The sequence below is a fragment of the Canis aureus genome, chromosome 22 (genome assembly GCF_053574225.1).
Source record: "Canis aureus isolate CA01 chromosome 22, VMU_Caureus_v.1.0, whole genome shotgun sequence".
NCBI lineage: Eukaryota > Metazoa > Chordata > Mammalia > Carnivora > Canidae > Canis > Canis aureus.
In genome coordinates, this window is record NC_135632.1 from 51,336,725 (window position 1) to 51,342,831 (window position 6,107).

The 6,107-nt window shown below is 47.7% G+C and overlaps 1 pseudogene; it reads right to left on the reverse strand.

Moving 5' to 3' along the window:
- Positions 1–4,622: 4,622 nt before the first annotated feature.
- LOC144294419 (U4 spliceosomal RNA) lies at positions 4,623–4,695 on the reverse strand (annotated as a pseudogene).
- Between the last annotated feature and the right edge of the window lie 1,412 nt (positions 4,696–6,107).

Sequence of the window (6,107 nt, forward strand, 5' to 3'; positions counted from 1 at the left end):
AGGGCGGAGCCGGGCGTTGGGGCCCGCGCAGGCGCGGCGTGTGGGCGGGGCCTGGGGAGCCCCGGTGCGCAGGCGCGGCGTGTGGGCGGGGCCTGGGGAGCCCCGGTGCGCAGGCGCGGCGTGTGGGCGGGGCCTGGGGAGCCCGGGTGCGCAGGCGCGGCCGTGGTTTTCGCGCCGCTGGGTGGCGTGGTTTAGAGTCGGGGGCGGCTGCTGGGGGCGGCTGCTGGGGTCGGCTGCTGGGGTCAGCTGGGCCTGAGGTCTTGGCCGGCGGGGCGGTCGGTGCCGCAGTGCGGCCCCGCCGGCTGCGTTCCGCTCCTGTCCCAGCTCTAGGGGTCCCTCTGCGCGGCAGAGCGTGCTGTGCTTACCCCCATGACCTCACCACCCGACCTTGAGCAGCCGTGAACTTCCCTGGGGTCCTTGCACACCTGCAGCACCCCCACTCCCCACAAGGTGGTAGTGATAGAAAATGCAACTACGGCAGAACAGGTGCGCGGCGAATCTCCTGTTCTCGACCCCCATTCTCCTAACTCTAACAGGAGATGCCGAGGTGGCCAGGTCCTGACTTGGGTCAGTCGTCCACGCAGGCCCCAGCTTACTGAAGGGTCATGGGAGTGGGTCTTCCCAGGTGTCCTCCACTCAGGCCCCGCGGCTGTGCCCCGGCGGGAGCTGCGTGCCCGCTGCCCTGCGGCTGGGCTGCCTGCGACCGTGGCGAGCGCTTGTGCCTCCTGTGGGGCGGCCTCGGACTCGCAGGCGGAGGAGGGGAGAGACCCTGGGGCGGTCCTCAGCCGGCCCCTGGGCCCGTGACCCACTCAGCGGGCTCCTGACCCACTCTCTGCTCCTGTCTGTGCTCAGGATGGTGGCACTTGTGAGAGTGAGTGGATGCTAACCAGAGTCGATACCAACCAGACGGGATGGAGGGACAACAGGCACATACCAGGAGTGGGCGCCCGGCAGGTGGTCACCGTGAGCACCTGGTCGGATGCTACCCTCCTTCACCGGGCCAAACCGCTGAAATTTGTTTTATACAGCAGTTTGCTCATGTGGTCCTTTGTTCCAGTTGCTCGCTATTATGAATAATGCTACAGGATCCTGGAGGACTATTATTGTGTGCATGTGTGGGTATATCTTATAGGAGAAATTCTTAGAATTTCTATGGTAAAGGATGTGTCCCCTCAGCCCTTTTTCTTTTTTTTTTTTTTCAATATAAGTTTATTTTTCATTGGTGTTCAATTTGCCAACATATAGAATAACACCCAGTGCTCATCCCATCAAGTGCCCCCTCAGTGCCTGTCACCCAGTCACCCCCCCCCCACCTCCCCTTCCACCCCCCCTAATTCGTTTCCCAGGGTTAGGAGTCTCTCTCTCATGTTCTGTCCCTTTTTCTTTAAATATTAGATACATGTGACTACACTGCTCCTTACACAATGCCCTAACTGACACATCCACAGTAATGTATAGGAGCGTGGTTTCCCCATGTTTTCACCAGTGAGATCTTTACAAACCTTTGGATCTTTGCCAATTCAACTGTTCTAAGAATTCTCATATACAGTTTCAATTTACATTTATTCTAACATTTGAAATCTCTATTCGTGGAACTGTGGTGGCCTTGCTTCTGTCTTCCTCACTCAAAAATAACATCACCTTCACCATATTTCACTCCTAGAGTTTCTAGAATTTGTCAATTTTACTGACATGGACTTTTGCATATGCCATTCAGTGCTTGGAGAGCTCTTCCCCCAGGTTTTTCTTTAGACAACTGCTATTAAAAAAAAAAAAAAAAGAAAACTGCTATTGTTTGAATGTGTACTCCCCAAATTCATATGTTCATATCATACCCCTGAAGATGATAGTATTAGGAGGTGGGCCTTTGGGAGATGAATGTGATTAGTGCCCTTATAAAAGAGACCCCAGACAGTTCCTTGCCCCTTCTGTCACGTGCAGTCACAGTGAGAAGGCAGCCCTCTGAGGAAGCCAGCCCCTAGAAACAGAATCTGCCAGTGCCTTGATCTTAGCCTCCCAAGCCCCCAGAACTGTGGGAAATACATGTTTGCTATTTATAAACCACCCAGTTCATGGTATTTTTGTTATAACAGTCTGAATGGACTGAGACATGGCTTCTTACTCATCATTTAAGACTCAACTCAAATGTCATCTCTTCAATTTTATCTAGAGTAGTTCTGTTCCCCCCCCACCCCGGCTCTTTTCTTTGTTTACTTCATAGTGCTTTTCAAACCCATCATTATTTATTTACTGATTTGTACATTGGTATATTCTTCATATCATACTGCAAGGTAAGTTCTATGAAAGCAAGGAAGTGTTTTGTCCTTATGGTTGTTGCATGGCCAGCCCCTAGCACTCTGCCTGGCATGTGGTAGGTAACTGCAGGAAACTCTATTGTTACTTTATTCCCTCAGCCCACTTCTATCTTCAGCTCTCTGGTGGTAGTGGAGAGCTCCCATAAATGCTGCCACCTCAAGTAGCTCTTTGCTCTCCTCTTATAGAGCTTACTTTAGAACTTTGGCAGCCCTGAGAGCAGGCACAGCCGAAGTTCAGGCAAGTTACCCCTTAACTCATTGGGGTTGAATGCTTCAGCCCTCCATGCTTTATGGGAGTTGGATTGAGCATCAGTTGCCCACAGTGGTAACCAGTTCAGTCATGCCCAGCCCCTTGGGTGGACTATTCCTTCTTCCTGGGCCCCCTTTCCCAAATAAACTACTTACATCTAAACTCCTATCTCAGACTGCCTTTGGGGAAACCCAAGCCAAGACAATGCCCAATAAATATTTATTGAAGGAATGCAAAGGTTAATTACAGTGCTTTTGCAGTTCTCACTGGTCAGCTAAGAAGCAGCAGCTTAGTTCTGCAGGTGGAACATGATGGAAACCAATTGGCACCTAGTCTGGACATGCAGGAAATGGGACAGATACCAACAATATGGGCTATGGCAGAAAATGTGTGTAAGTGCTCTGACAGCAGGGAGGCATGACTGACTCTGCTTTTGGGAGGTGAGGAAGTTTTTAGAAGAGGTAGGTGAGTTACTCAGTTGCTCAGTTTACCCAATGTGACTAAGGACAGAGTAGAGGAAGCCCATTATATTTTGCAGATGTTTGCTCAGATTTGTCCATCTGCTCACATCAGTCCAGGAGGACAGCTGCAAATCTGTTTGATGAAACAGGATGACATGGACTCCACAGTGCCCTGGTAGCAGATGGTACAAGTGCCCTCCCTACCTGTATCCTTCAAGGTGCAATCAGTGGAAATTTTCCCCATGACAACTTTCTTTTGGCCCAAGCATGCCCAACAACTGGAAGTGCCAGGGAGCTAGCTAATGCTTTCCCTCAGCCAATGACAGGTGGGTACCCTAGATCCTTTGCTTCAAGTAGGACAACACTCTGGCAAGTTGTACAGTGGAATTGAGCCCCAGTTGCCCAAAGTGGTGACCCATATTGGCTTTCTTCCTTTCTCTGTCTTACTTTTCTGCTCTACTACTGTTTCCTGGGGTTACATACCAAGTAAACTACTTACACTCCTTTTTCAGAATTTGTCTTGGGGGGATTTGTTCTAAGACACCCATTGCTCATAGGTTTTGATATTTTGATAATAAAATATCTCAGTCATTTTTGATTCCATGAAGAATGTAACCACAAATTACTGCCTTCCCATTCAAATTATTTTTAAAAAATCTCCAGAAAAGTCAGCCCCTCTGCACTCACGGCTAGCCTTTCATTTTCCAAAATATAGACACACATGGAAGATGTGAGGGAAAACTTCCTCTGGCCTCAAGGAGGTTGGCTTTTATTATTTCTGGCGGCTACATTGGCCATTACAAGGTCTCCTTTGACTTCCTGATATATAGTCAACAGAGGCCACCTGCACCATAGTGACAATCTATGGGACCGCAAGAATGAGCCTATAACAAGGGTGAGTAGTGTTCTGGGGGATTGCATTAATTATCAGAGTAGAGGTGGACTGGTGTGGACTAATGGGTTTTCCTGCTTCTCTCCTTGAGTAGCTGTGTATTTGGTGTTCTCCCTTCCATGATATTTTAATCATTAAATATGAAAGTACTCTTTATCAGATTAAGAAAACTTTCTTTCTTTTCTTTATTCAAGAGAGACACAGAGAGAGGCAGAGAGAGAGGCAGAGACAGGAGAAGCAGGCTCCATGCAAGGAGCCTGATGTGAGACTTGATCCCGGGACTCTGGGATCACGCCCTGGGCTGAAGGCAGATGCTTAACCACTGAGCCACCCAGGAGTCCCAAGAAAACTTTCTTTTAAGAGTTTTAAATTTGGTTTAAGAGTTTTAAAAAATCGTTAATGGATGTCAAATTTTATTTTGTGCATCTTATTAATCCACTGAGGCAATTATCTGAATTTTCTTCGTTATTTCGTAAACTTGGGAAGTCAAATTTTAAAGTTGAATCACTCCTGACTCCCAATAGAAAGCACGATTTTTTGTTTGCCTCAGAGGCAGAATTTAGTGATTCATCAGTTGCATGTAACACCCAGTGCTCATTGCACCAAGTGCCCTCCTTAACGCCCATCACCCAGTACCCCATCCCCTACCCACCTCCCCTCCAGCATCCCTCAGTTTGTTCCCTAGAGTTATGGTTTGCCTTCCTCTCAATTTTCAATTAGCAATAATCGCGCCTCAGATAAATCTCATTGGCTGTGATATTGCCACTGCGCAAAGCTCCTCCCTCTCAATTTTCATCTTGTTTTATTTTTCCTTTCCTTCCCTACGTTCATCTGTTTTGTTTCTTAAATTCCACCTATGAGTGAAATCATATATTTGTCTTTCTCTGACTTATTTTGCTTAGCATAATACCCTCTAGTTCCATCCATGACATTGCAAACGGCAAGATTTCGTTCTTTCTGATGGCTGAGTAATACTCTACTGTGTATATATTCCTCTTCCTCTTTATCCATTCATCTGTCGTTAGAAACCTGGGCTCTTTCCATATTTTGGCTACTTGTGGACATCGTTGCTCTGAATTCACATTTCTGAGAATGTGTTTGGTGTTTTTTTTTTTTTTTTTTTTATGATAGTCACAGAGAGAGAAAGAGGCAGAGACACAAGCAGAGGGAGAAGCAGGCTCCATGCACCGGGAGCCCGACGTGGGATTCGATCCCAAGTCTCCAGGATCGCGCCCTGGGCCAAAGGCAGGCGCCAAACCGCTGCGCCACCCAGGGATCCCTGGTGTCAGTTTGTTGAAGGGACATTAGGTGGCAGTATACCACCAGACGACGGAGGTGGGCTGGGGGTGGGGGTAGGAGTGGGTTGTGTGTGTATATGTGTGTGTGGAGAGGGAGTCTTTCCAAAAATAAACAGCAGTTTCACATAGTTATCCTTTGTACAACAGGTCTCCTGAGCTCTCCTGGCCATGTGTGTCTGCATAGGTGTGTAGGTAAATGCCTACCCAATTTTAATAAATGAGTTCTTGGTTGAGTTTTTTTTTCCTTATTAAAGATTTTATTTATTTATTCATGAGAGACACAGAGAGAGAGAGAGAGAGAGGCAGAGACACAGCAGAGGGAGAAGCAGGCTCCATGCAGGGAGCCTGACGTGGGACTTGCTCCCGGGTCTGCAGGATCAGGCTCTGCAGGATCAGGCCCTGAAGGTGGCGCTAAACCGCTGAGCCACCGGGGCTGCCCTTGGTTGAATTTTAAATCTATTACAAAATGCAGCCATAGAATCTGACATAGGACTTCTGTTTGTTGAAAAAAACCACGATTTTAAAGCCACTCCCAATCTAGATTCCTTGACGTGCCTTCCAAGATCATGTATATGCCTAAATCTCATCCCTGAGAATTGTTCTCTTCAAATGATTTAAACCCACACAACATACATAATCTGAGGTGTTAAAGTAACAATGGGGGCATCCTGACTTTCCCATTCTTTAAGATTTTCCCTTCCCTTGACTACTTTTTCTACATGTGGTCCTAGCCCCAGGTCCATGGCCACCCCCTCTCTTCTCTTCTAGTGACAATGCCTCCCTCACTTCCTCCCTTCTAATGAAGTTAGGGTTAAGTGTATATGTTTCCTTTATTGAAAACCCTCCCCCATCACAGATTGCATTCTGCAGGCATTATTGTATATACATTTT